The sequence below is a fragment of the Eschrichtius robustus genome, chromosome 4 (assembly GCF_028021215.1).
Source record: "Eschrichtius robustus isolate mEscRob2 chromosome 4, mEscRob2.pri, whole genome shotgun sequence".
NCBI classification, from domain to species: Eukaryota; Metazoa; Chordata; class Mammalia; order Artiodactyla; family Eschrichtiidae; genus Eschrichtius; species Eschrichtius robustus.
In genome coordinates, this window is record NC_090827.1 from 91,309,456 (window position 1) to 91,323,755 (window position 14,300).

General features: G+C 36.0%; 1 non-coding gene across 1 annotated transcript; it reads right to left on the reverse strand.

Annotated features, from left to right (window-relative positions):
- Positions 1–212: 212 nt before the first annotated feature.
- Positions 213–284, reverse strand: TRNAD-AUC (transfer RNA aspartic acid (anticodon AUC)). The gene has a single exon. It is a non-coding gene; the product is annotated as a tRNA-Asp (tRNA).
- Between the last annotated feature and the right edge of the window lie 14,016 nt (positions 285–14,300).

Below are 14,300 nucleotides of genomic sequence, written 5' to 3' on the forward strand. Positions count from 1 at the left end.
GTCCTATGTTGTCAACTCTGTTTTCCAGCTCTTAAGTCTGAGTTTCACCTATGACCCTATCTCTGCTTGTTTTCTTTAAACTTTCACAAGAGCTAATAGACAGTAGAGTTACTCCAAGTGAGATTTAGCTAAAAATTTCTTCTCCTTCCTATATATAATTTTTCATGTTTTTATTTATTTATTTATCTATTTATTTTACGGCTTGCGGGATCTTCCCTGACCCAGGATCGAACCTGGGCCCTGGCAATGATAGTGCCAAGTCTTAACCACTGGACCACCAGGGAATTCCCTTGTGCTTTTATTTTTAAAAAAGCATTCCTATGTGATGAATATAAAGAGGATATTCCTTAAAACCACTCACACACAACTATGTAAGAAATGATAACTGTCCCAAATTGGCATGGGAAGCTGACGAGAAGCTGTGTAAGACTGCAGTAGGAATTAGTATATTTGTTCTTTAGCACTGCCTGAGAAAACCATACATTGGAAAGAACATCCTTCCCCTTCATTCACTGGGAAATAAACAGGCGGCAAACAGGACTGCATTCTAAAGCAGATGGAGTTGGAGGCCTGAAAGATTAGCATAGCTCCAACAATCAGAAATTGCAAACTAAATTGTTTTTCTTTTCACAGATTACTTACTAATGGATGTAATTCCTTACATTTAGTCAGACAAAAATTTCTTTATTGGACCAGGTAGACTTCCCAGGTAAATCTTGTTATCTTTAAGGACAATTGGATGCCTGTGGTCAGAGTGGGTGTATTTTTGCTGCTGTTTTATCATTTATAATGTAGTTTAAAAGGTTTGATTACATTTCAAGCCAATATACTCATCTCTCATCCCTCTATAATTGGGCTTCAGAGACTTGAGATTCAAATTGGCTTTCATATAAAGTTATAAATGCAAATTTTATGGATGTCAAATAAAACAAGAAGTTTTAGATGCTCAGTATTATGGAGAAATGGAAAGATGAGTTTCTATGATGTGCCAGCTGATCTCACATAGATGAGTTCCCTTGATTCCTTCCACAGTGTTTGAAGTGGATATGCTTACATTTATCAAATTTATGAGAATACCAGCATTCGGAGACATTAAATTGTCTAAGGTCCCATAGGTAGGAACAGAAGACCTGGGAATATAGATATCATAATTTTAATCTTAAACTCTTTATAGGATAGCACACTCCCTTACATAGCAAATTAAATTCCTTACCAGACATGTTATAACACAATAGTTACAAAAATTCTGTTTTGTAATAATTGACTCTGCCAATTCATTAAGTACATTCCCATCCTTCTCTCCCTTCTTACTTCTTTCCTTCCATCTCTCCTTCCTTCCCTTCCTTCTCTCTTTCCTTCCAACATTTTTTATTGGGCACCACAATGAACCAGATCATGTTTCATTTTAAAGGGGACATAGATTCATTGAGCTATAATTCTCAGGTAATGACAGTTGTCTCAAGGAGTCCCAGGCTTCAGAGATGGAGACATGGGCCTATAGTGGGTGAGCTAGGAAATCACGTCCTCATGAGCCTGGCAAGATGGTATAAATCTGGTGGGAGAAAAGGAAAGTTCAGAGTATGGCGCATAGTGTAGCCACCTCTAAACAGAGCAACATGGCCAGTCCTACTTTTCATGTGAGAATTTTATTACCTAATTTTAGCTAACAGCAAACTTAAGTCTTATATATAAAGTAACATTGACCATTTAATCTACGCTCCTTGGTCAAGTAGTTCTATCTTTAGAAATCAGACTGGGAATGACAGAGATTGAATTTGGGGATGTGGCCGCTGGACAGTCCTTTGCCGCATGTCTCTGGAGTTAGATTTAACACAGTTTTGAATACTACCTACCTTTGAATGTTAATTAAAAATCAGTTTCCCTGGACTTTTCATATGTTCATGATATACTTTTAATTAATTACAGTTCTTTACTTTTGTTCATTCATTTCTTTCTCTATAAACCAAATATAAATTAAGGTTTAATATTTTTTCCTAGCCCAGTGGTAGGCTCTGCAGTTAGAGGAAAGAAAAATAAAGATCTCTGTTCTCTGAACTCCATTCAAATTGTGGCTGGTGTATGTTTGCTGTATTTTTACATTCTCTATTCGGCTTTCACCAACAAGCATACCGATGGGTATTATCAGAATACAAGTATCAGTGTATTAAATAGAAGTAAACATTTTAACATGTTTATCATCTCTTAGAATTTGGATATTGAATTGTTTCATCGATGTAATGTATTACATAATAACATAGTACTTGTGATTTAAAAATACACAACAGTCTACCATTCAGATTTAAGTTTTGGACCAAAAAACTTTTTATGGGAAAGTCCCAAGACATCGCTTAAAACACCTTGAGAGGAATCTGAGATGAGTTGATTGCCACCTTGAGACAAAGCAGTGCTGAACCTTATCAAGATTCAAGCCCATCCAACTACCTTTCAACTTTTCACTTTGAGAACTTGATTTTGCATTCAACACAATCTCTCGGCATCTGAAGCTCTGTCAAACTTAACAGCTCTGCTTTACATACATGTTTTGAAAAGCCTCACAGATTCTCTGCACATACAGTGTACCTTTTAAATAATATAAACTTGAAGCAGCATTGAACGATTATTTTCATAAAAGGAAAACTAGAAACCAGTGAAGCTTACATATTTGCTGTCTTCACAGGAAAAAGAAATGCACTCCTTGCCTTATTTTCACTCTGTAGCAGAGCTCTGCCATTTTGAGACTGTAAGCACAATTCTATTTTTCAAATAATTCAGAGCCAAGATATGGGGTTGCTTCATTTCTCACTAAACCTAAGAGCTTTTCCAATCATAAAGTAAATGTTTTCTCAAAGAATTGGAACTCTGGGACACACATTTTACCTATTCTTTGTAGCCCAGAATTCCAGTGAATATTATTGGTAACCTATAAACTCGAAGACTGGTAACAACACAGAGCCTACTACAGAGTTTGATTGTGCTTAAAAGACAGAGTGTAGACCATGGGGGGGTGATAATTCTTTCATGATTTTCTTTTTGTTATGTCATGATCTTATCTACATTTGTATCTTATTCTTAAACTCTTTATAGGAGAGCATATATCTTGTGTATTAATCAAAGTTTCTTTATTTACAAATTTACATGTACAAATTACTATTTATAAAAAGCATGCTTTATAAATATGCTGATTGATCCAACCAGTTCATATATGTACATTTCCTTCCTTCCCTCTTTCTTCCCATTTTCATCCTCCTCCCTCCTTCAATTACTCCCTTTCCCCTTCCCTGACTCCCTCCTCCCTTCCTTCTTTTTTTCCATCCAACACGTGTATCGTGCACCACAATGAACCAGGTTATGTTTCAGTTCCACGGAAAATGGGTCCATTGATCTGTAATCATAATGCTTGCAGGATGATTGTTGACTCATCCCAGGGGTCCCAGGGCTTCAGAGATCAGAGACCTGGTACTATATAAACTTGTAAAGGTTTAGAAATCTCATTTTTATTCTCTACTCTTTTCTATAATGGATTTCCTTATAGAGAAATAAATGTCTCTTAGTCTGTTCTATCCTCTGGACTTAGTAATCATGTATAGATATGAATTCTATAGGTGCTACATGGAATTCTGAATCTGATGCCTTCATGCCTGCATTAGAAATTTGATCAAAGGAAGAACATTATAAGGGATGAGATTGTGGGCCTGGAAGGGTTTGGTGCTTACATTTTGCACATTCCATTTTAACCCTCGTGATGCCACATGTTTCTAGTTAACATCCAACAGAGATGAGCACTTTACTAGGCTCAGCAGTAATTCATGCTGTGAGCTCATAAATAATACTACAGGTGTTGCTTAATAATAAACAATGTTATCAGGAATAAAAAAGATCAACACAGAAGAAGGGGCAAAGAAAAATAGCAACCTAAAATGTGACATTTTCCATGGTTCTTACCAAAATCTTAAGAGGTTACTCCTGATAAGTAAATTTTCTGTGTTTATTTAGCTCATAGATAACCAGACTGGTATTCATAACCTTAAAAGTTTAGAAATCTGGCTACAAGTCTATATGCATTCCAGTCTACTGTGATTCCTCTCCTATTGATACAAACCTCCCATTTGCTGCATGCTGAGACAAACTTTTATTTTATTATGTATGTATGCATTTATTTAGTCATTTGATACTTATTATCTACTATGCTAGACATGGATTTATAAGAGATGCAAAAGAATGAGGCAACATGATATAGTTGAATAAGTATTGGAATCAGGCAGATTTGGATTGAACTCTCATTACTGTCATGGAGACTCAAGCTGGTAGTGGCATTAAGTCATGCCCACAATGAAATGTAATATAATGTCAAAAGTAGCATATTTTTAGTACTATATGAATATGATAGCAAATAAATGCTTAGAATTCATTGGAAGAAGACCTTACAGTGTGTGAGGGTGTTCATATTTAGTTACTTTGCATCTATATACATAAATCTATCTAGTACAATCAGCCTGAGAAAGACACCCATGTCTTTTAAAGTCCACTTGGAATTATCAAGTTATATAGAACATTTTACAATTTTGCTATATTTTAAATAAAACTTCTAAAATGTTTAATAACATAGAGTAATCCTACTACAACATAATTTCTTTATTTAGCTTTACTTCCTAGAATGGAGTACACATTTAAAACATGTATCTAAGTGGGACATAAATATTCCTGATTTATTAAATAGTCTATTGAACAAAGTTTATATTCTCCTTTTAAAGATATTAACCTTCATGTTTTGCATCCTGTCTGTCGAATAACTGTAAGAGGAAGAAGAGGAATACACTCATTTTGAAACATTTTACTGATTTATCCCATTCCTGACTCTCTCAGTTTCCTGTACTGTTTGCCCTTAACAAATCTGAGTGCAATACAATCAGAGGTTGTAAACTGGCAGCTGGAGGACCCCAGATGGTTCACAGATGCATTTTGTTTGACTCATACAGTGTTGGCTTACACAGTATTTGTATTTTATTCTCAATTATAACTGGGGGATTTCACTTCATTTGTGAATAGTTGACTTCCCTTGAAAAAATACCAGAAAATTTCATACCAGTGGATCTTTTTTCAAACATTGTGATTATTGGCTGTGTTGAGGTCACCTTCCCTCTAGTTCACCACAGTCCCCACCATTCCATATTGCATCCTAACACTGAGGCCCAATGTCAATTTCTATGTAGCAGAGCACTTGTGCTATTGTTTTTCTTATTGTTGAATGAGAAGAAAAGTTAAATATTTTTAATACCTGCCTCTATCTTATACAAGGCCAGCATTGCGTATTTATATAGTCATCTGTTGAAATCCATGGTGGATTGGTTCCAGGAACCCTACAGATACCAAAATTCATGGATGCTTATGTCCCTTATATAAAATGTGTAGTCAGCCCTCTGAATCCACAGGTTTTGCATCTGCAGATACAGAAGGCAACTGTATTGTATGCCTTTCTCTAAAATTATATGATTTTAGGACTCCTATATCAATCATTGGATAGTTGACCCAGTACAGTGAAAAGAATCAAGCAGATTTAGATTCTGACAGATCTGGGTTCAAATCCAAGTTTGCCACTCACTGATGGCATAATAGTACAGTCAGCCCTTGAGCAACAGGAGTTTGAACTGTGGAGGTCCGTTATACATGGATTTTTTTTTTTCCAGTAAGTACATATTACTGTATTACACCATCCACAGTTGGTTGAATCTGCAGATGCAGAGCCATGGATATAGAGTATGTGTGGACTGTACTGGGTAGAATGAGAGTTGGCACTAATAACCCCTGTATTGTTTAAGGGTTAACCATATACAAATTAAGTCAAGTGACTTAACCTTGCCAGGCCTTTGAGGTATCTAAAAGAAAGTACTAAAAGTATTTTTATACTTCTAAAGAAATTGAAATGTATTTAAAATATTTATAGAAATTAAATACATTTCAAAATTATTTTTATGAGAAATACGTAATACAATGCTTGTATGATCCCTTTGGTGCAGAGCAGACATTACATATACATGCAACCTCCATGCAGTGATGAGACAGATTTCTTTGTGGACTCCTGTATTTTGGTGCTTCTCAGTATCATAAGGAAGTGTTAGTCTTGCTTCTCCCTCCTCAGGTCTTAGCAGGGAACTAAGGAGTCATTAATAGAGAGTCATTAATAGGGAGTCATTAAACACAACTACAAACATTGCTGCTTCTAAATTCCTTAGGAAACATAGAAGTTGCCTCTGTGACATGCCATCTATTCTTTTTTTAAATCTGTCTTCTGATTAGAGCAGAGCATCTAAAAATCTAAACCCTGTATTGTTATCTATGCCCCCTCCTTGTCAAGTTTAATTAATAACTTGTATTTTGGCCTTATTTCTTCCGCCTACACTGAAGAAAAATCCCTATGCCACTATGGTGATCATTACTATAAATATGTTGTGAAGAATACTCTATTTCCTTACCATTTTTTAATGTATAAAAAACCATTGCAGGAATTTATCCTTAATTATATTAATCATTTTTAGAAATACATGTTCTTCTGTGGGGGGTAATCCTGTTTTTTAACAGTATGTGCAGGTCCATTTATACACGGATTTTTTTCCAGTAAGTACTAAACTCATAGTGAACAACATAATGAAACATCCTACCCTCTGACACCCTAAGAGGGTCTGAAGGTTCCTCTCAGCCTGTCAAAACTTCAGACAGACTTCTTCCTGACTCTAGGGCCCTGTCTTCCCTTTTCTTGGAGCATTTACTTTAGAAAACTTGCAATTGTAAATTCTTTCTCTGCCCCTTTGAAATGTATGTAACTCTTTCCCTAGCTTCCTGCCAGTTTTATAGCCCGGGAAATGTCTTTTTTCAAGGACCTGGGAATCATCTCTTTAAAATGAAAACATATAAGGAGATAACATCTCTATCTTCTGGTCTCTGTAGAAGGTTGGAGCCTAATTTCTATGCCAATTAGCAAACACAGATGTCCTACTCACAGAGAAAAACATTTGTAAACTTAGGAATAATTCAATATGCTCCACTCATCCCATTGATCAACTTGTCCCCTAGTGTTCTCCAGTTCTTTCTATTAGATCTAGCCCTTAAAAATTCTCCCACCCTTTGTTTCAGCAGAGCTGAGTTCAGTCTCTCTCTCCTATTGCAATAACTTGAATAAAGTCTTCCTTGCTTGTTTAACTTTGTCCAGTGTAACTTTTTCCTTGATACGTTTTTGAACTACTCTTAATAACTCAGTCAAATTTATACCTGCTTCTAAGAATACTGTATGTTGTGTACCATTTCTCAATTATATATTTATAATATTTTGTTTTGAAAGTCTTTTTAAAATTTCCTTATTTTAACCTTTTAATTTTAACTTTATTATGTTTTATTGTATTTATTTGCTAAAGAGAAAATTAAATATGTTTTGGAAGATGGAAGGAAGAAAAATCAGTTTCTTTTTTTTATTTGCTACTGTTACAGTGGGATGGTAATGGCATTATGGAGTCATGCAGACATAGTGAGAAAGATTTTTACAGAAGATTACAGAAATTTATGTATATGGTTAGTAATATAGGTGGTAACACAGAACACTCCCAGAAAGGATCAACTTCCCAGAGTTTCCTACAGATGTAAGCAGTTGTGGATAATCCCTCTTATTCAGAGGAGAGAATGTGGAAAGTCCCTTTGGACCTTCATTCTTTCAGTGTTTTTTTTTTTTTTTTTCTTTTTAATCTTCCTGACATTTCTCTAACTCCTGACTGTTCCATGACAATGGGCTCATATGTGCTCACTCTTTAGGGGAAAAAAAACTGTTGCAAAAAGCCCTTCACTTTCCTTACAAGATTAAGTGAAGTAAAATTTAATTTCCTTAAAGTGTCTCTTAGCAGATCAGTGATTCAGTCAGTCCAAAGTCCATTCCTGCATCTCAGGTCATATTCTTGCCATTGTGGAATAAAACTGAAAAAGCCTATGATTTTGTGCATCCAAGTTTGATAAAACATAATTTATTTGATGAGTGTGTCTTATAAAATATATTTGTCAAAGAAAGGTATTCTTAATGGAGGCAAATAAAATCAACTGTGAATATTTTGGGGGTAAAATGTTTACACATTTTAATATAAAAGTTGCATTTAGAATCTTTTCCATTGAGTATATTGGCTCTCTGTGGACAGGTGCTTCAGCAGGAAGAGTCGTGGCTGCTCATATCTTCCTTTAAGAGAAATTGCTGCAAGGAGTACGGCTGTCTCACAGCCTCCAGCTGCCACACCTAGGGATCTGGTGTGGCATTCATGCTGAGGCATATTCTCTCTGAGATCAATCCATATGCAATATATTGAATTATGTTCCTTAAATTCCTATTTTGAAGCCCTAACCCCTCACCCCCCACCCAAATGTGACTGCGTTTTGAGATAGGGCCTATAAGGAGGTATTAAGGTTAAATGAGGTCATGAGGATGGGGCCCTGGTCCCATAGGATTAGGGTGCTTTTGAGAAGACATACCAGAGAGCTTGGCTTTTCTCTTCCTTTGTCATGTGGGGAAACAGCAAGATGGCGGCTGTCTGCAAGCCAGGAAGTATTCTCAGTAGAAATCAAATTGGCTGGCACATTGATCTTGGACTTCCCAGCTTCCAGAACTGTGAGAAACAAATGTTCATTGTTTAAGCCACCCAGTTTGTAGTATTATAACAGTGGGAACAGACTAAGACACCAGCCAATAATTGAGCCTCGGGGTGGGGAAAGCTGGGTCCTTTCCACTCAATGCAGTCTTTGTTGGAGACTCCTCAGAAGCCTGGCCTAGATTTTACCAGAGCTGTGCTCTTTCTACACTATTTTTCTTCCTTTGATCTCTCCTTTCACAGGTATTAGACCTGCATCATGGTCTAGAGACTCTCCCTGCCTACTCCTGGTCTTTTTCTTCTTTATCCTCCATCAATCTCTTGCACATGTGAATTCATCCTGGCATCTTATTTCAGGAGGACTGAACTCACACAAAACTCAACTTAAAATGATAGCAATTTCAAAATTTTTAGTCTTAAGTTTCAACTGTGAAGTAGGTTCCAGGCAATTTTGTGAAAACCAAAAAGGATATTAAGACCATATTTAAAAATACATTCTTCTGAAAAACACAGTGTTAGAAAAATAAAGCTAAGAAGCTTATTAAAGTGTGTAATTATCTACCAAGAATAATTGTCTGTTCTGTTTTTATTTTAATGTATAATAAGATATAAATATATAGTTGTTTGTTTTTATATTCACTGACATACTTTAATGTTTGGAAATAACTAGATTTTTAAAAACAATTTTTAAGCAGGAGTATATATAAGTTTACAAATATAACACAACACATTTTCAGTCAAAAAATAAATATTTCAAAAAGTATGTAATTTTAATTATTTCAGCACTCTGTTTTAGAACTCAAAAGTGTCATGGTTAAATAATATAGTCATACTACCTGTAGGGTACTAATCGTGATCACATTGACCATTTATGTAAAAAGGCTAGCAAAACTTTAAGGTGATGTATCAGTCAGGATTAGCTAGGTTACTCTGTGGCAAAAAAATAACTCTAATACTGCAGCAGCAACAAGCAGTGGCATGTTTTCTAATTCAGAATAAGTTCTTCCTATCCTTCCTTTCCTCCTCAATTTCATTTTTCTCTTACATTCTCCAAATATGAATTGATCATCTATTTTCTTCATTGCCTGAACTCTGAGCTATAGAGCTACATAATCAGCAATCTACAAGAAACTTCCCACAACAAATCTCTAAAAATAAAAACATAAAAAAGCTTCTAAGGCAGTATCTGACTTAGTACCAAATGGTATTAGAGGGAAATAATTATATATTTATTCACAAAATATGTATTGACAAGCTACCATATGCCAGATGTTATTCTGGCACTAAGATAGAGAAGGAGAAAAACAGGAATTCTTTTTCCCCTCATGGAGCTTACATTCTAGTTGGGAGAGGTCAATAACAAACAAATAAACAAGTAAAATTTTAATTTTTTCAGACATAATAATTGTATGTGTCAAGGAAAGTTTCACTTAAGCATGACATTTAAGCACAGACTTTGTGAAGATAAAGGGCCAAACCATGAATGTATCTGGATGAACATTCAAAACAGAGTTAGTAGCTATATTTAGAATATAGAACTAACATGGTTTGCTAAGAGATGGGATTATCAAAGAATGAAATTCCCATTTATCGACTTTGGGATAGACTGTGGGAAGAGCAAGTTTGGGGGTAGGTCAGGAAATCAGGAATTTGAACATCTAAGGATTGATGTTGGCAGTTGGATTTATGTGCTTGAAGTTCAGGGATAATGTTCTGGCTCTAGATATAAATGTTGTAGTCATTAGCACATAGATGATATCTAATGTCAAGGGGCTAGGTGACATTACCTAGAGAGTAAGTGTAGAAAAGGAATAAACGTGCTTGCTGAGTGGGCCCAAGCTCAAGTCAGCATTTAGTTGTTGAGACAATTGGGAAACACCAACAGAGGAGCCTGAGAAGGGAAGAGCATGACAAAGGGGAAAAAAAAAAAGAGAATGATGTCCAAGAAGCCAAGAATGTATCTCAAGGATTGACCCTTAAAATAAAACAGCCAGTTACTTTGCCAGCAAAATGGGTTTATTCAGGAATAGCAAAGGAATTGCAATTTGGGACATGCAAGCTATGGTAAACCGAATGCAAGTCTGGCAAACAAAGGAGAGGAACACTACATAGAAAAAAGAAGAAAGTTGGGAGGGGCTACTTTGAAGGAAAGTCCATTGGAGTAAAGTGAGCGATCACAGTGGTGATGGTTTCTCATTGTCTGAGTGGTGGTAGTTTCTCATTGGCTGAGGCTGTTGCTGGGCAAGGAGAAAATATTCCTTCTTCCTGCTGGAGTAGTAGTGACCTTCTTCCTGCTGGTGATGCAAGGTACATCTCTTCCTGCTTGGGGTTTTCAGAAAGCAATGAGTGATAGTGCGTGAGAGCTCCCCGTTCAGGGCTTCCCGACTCCATTTTAAATGAGGTCACCCTTTATTAATTTTTACCCTTAATTAATTTTTATTAATTAAAATTCTACTGATAGGTCAAGTAGGATAACTAAAAATTGACAGTTGGAATTAGTAACATAGAGCCATTGTTGACCTTGGTTTTTGTAGTTTCAGTGGCATATTGGGGACAATGGTTTTATACTCTAGGGTTCAAGACAAAATGGGTATAGAAAAATTAAAAACAGTGACTAATGACAAGCATCAGAAGGAGTGCAGAAGGAGTCAGTAGCTGGAGGTGGGGATTGTGAGTGAAGATTATATGTTTTTTAAGAGGGAATGAAGGAAAGCATTTTTGTTTTTAAAAAAGAAAAGCACTTTTGCTTCTGGGAGTGAGTCACTGGAGAGGGAGAAACTGAAAGAGACAGTGATAAAGAGTCAGGTAGTATGGAGGCTGTGGAGGTAGGAATCTGTGCTCTAGGAAGGATAGAGAACCTGCACCAACTCCTAGGAACTGAGATATTTTTGTTTCCTAAACATGCGAGAAGTTTGTCAAAAAGATACATTTCTTGCTTTGATTTAAACACATTTGTTTTCTTGTACATATACCTGTAGCCAGAGAAAGCAGCTGATGAGATTCCCATCATAAAAAATCCTGATCAGAAATGGAGATTGGTAGCTTCTTTGCCTTTTTTCCTTCTTCACTGCTCAGCCTTTTATTCAATCGAGGGGTTGATATGTATCTGTCTACATTTCCTTGCTCCTAAGTGGAAAACTGCATAATAAAATTTAATATATAATCTAAGAACGGTGATATACAAGTGATTCATTCTTCATCTATTATTTTTATGTTCTTGCTCTATCTTCCTAATCGTAAACATTTTAGAGTGTATATTTTAGATCCTGCTTTTTTATGCATGCTCTTGTATCCAATATAATAGATTAGAAAGAGACCTAGATTTATAATATCTGTATTTGTGCTCTTCTGCTCCCACTTTTAGTTGTGCGAATTTTGGCAAGTCACTTAGTCACACTAAACCACAGTTTCTTCAAGTGTAGATGGGCGTGACATTTTTTGATTCACTACATTAATGTGAAAATTTATTAATTAATTCAAAAATAAATATTCAGTTAATGATTTTTTGCCAGGTATATTTATATAAAGCTGAATTTTAAAAGTGTCTTTATTAGTGATGTGATCACAGTTATGGGAGAGACTATCTCCTACATTACCATTGTCATCATTATTGTAAAGTAATACTTTCAAATCCTGAAGCCTGAAGTCCAGTTTAATCATGTCTCTGAGGTGGTTTTTACTATTTAAAATATCATTATGGGTTGAGGTTAATAATAACTTATATGAAACTAAATGTAGGATCTATGTAAGGAAATGATCAGAATTTTGGTTTTTTGTAGAGGTCATTGTGATTTTCTCCCCAACATTTGTTCTTATGAGTGAACTGAGCCCCAGTTTAGGGTTGGTTTTTAATTTGTACAGATTAACCGTCGAGAATTCCATTCCCAATGCAGCACTCCTATGGTGTACCCTCATGCACAAGTATCAGTTAAAGGATAGTATAATCAGTTTAACTTCATTTGATTTGATGAGGAGAGTACTGTGGTGGTACATATATCGTGCCTGAAAATACACAATAATTTTGGTGTAATGACAGAAGTCTGCTTGAGAATGAACCCTACATTTAGAATAGGGCAGAGAAAAGAGAATTACAGGGGAAAGGAGCAGGAGACTGAAACAAACCATACTTGGAACTAACTCTGCTTCTGGATTTTTCAGTAATATAGAAAAACTTATGTATTTCTTTTTGTTTTGTTTTGTTTTTTGTTTTTTGTTTTTTTTTAACATCTTTATTGGAGTATAATTGCTTTACAATGGTGTGTTAGTTTCTGCTCTACAACAAAGCGAATCAGTTATACATATACATATGTTCCCATATCTCTTCCCTCTTGCATCTCCCTCCCTCCCACCCTCCCCATCCCACCCCTCTAGGTGGTCACAAAACACAGAGCTGATCTCCCTGTGCTATGCGGCTGCTTCCCACTAGCTATCTATTTTACATTTGGTAGTGTATATATGTCCATGACACTCTCTCACCCTGTCACATCTCACCCCTCCCCCTCCCAATATCCTCAAGTCCATTCTCTAGTAGGTCTGTGTCTTCATTCCCGTCTTGCCACTAGGTTCTTCATGACCCTTTTTTTTTCCCCTTAGATTCCATATATATGTGTTAGCATACTGTATTTGTTTTTCTCTTTTGACTTACTTCACTCTGTATGACAGACTCTAACTCCATCCACCTCATTACAAATACCTCCATTTCATTTCTTTTTATGGCTGAGTAATATTACATTGTATATATGTGCCACATCTTCTTCATCCATTCATCCGATGATGGACACTTAGGTTGCTTCCATGTCCTGGCTATTGTAAATAGAGCTGCAATGAACATTTTGGTACATGACTCTTTTTGAATTATGGTTTTCTCAGGGTATATGCCCAGTAGTGGGATTGCTGGGTCGTATGGTAGTTCTATTTTTAGTTTTTTAAGGAGCCTCCATACTGTTCTCCATGGTGGCTGTATCAGTTTACATTCCCACCAACAGTGCAAGAGTGTTCCCTTTCCTCCACACCCTCTCCAGCATTTATTGTTTGTAGATTTTTTGATGATGGCCATTCTGACTGGTGTGAGATGATATCTCATTGTAGCTTTGATTTGCATTTCTCTAATGATTAACGATGTTGAGCATTCTTTCATGTGTTTGTTGGCAATCTGTATATCTTCTTTGGAGAAATATCTATTTAGGTCTTCTGCCCATTTTTGGATTGGGTTGTTTGTTTTTTTGATATTGAGCTGCATGAGCTGCTTGTATGTTTTGGAGATTAATCCTTTGTCAGTTGCTTCATTTGCAAATATTTTCTCCCATTCTGTGGGTTGTCTTTTAATCTTGTTTATGGTTTCCTTTGCTGTGCAAAAGCTTTTAAGTTTCAGTAGGTCCCATTTGTTTATTTTTGTTTTTATTTCCATTTCTCTAGGAGCTGGGTCAAAAAGGATCTTCTTGTGATTTATGTCATACAGTGTTCTGCCTATGTTTTCCTCTAAGAGTTTGATGGTGTCTGGCCTTACACTTAGATCTTTAATCCATTTGGAGTTTATTTTTGTGTATGGTGTTAGGGAGTGTTCTAATTTCACTCTTTTACATGTACCTGCCCAGTTTTCCCAGCACCACTTATTGAAGAGACTGTCCTTTCTCCACTGTATATTTTTGCCTCCTTTATCAAAGATAAGGTGACCATATGTGCGTG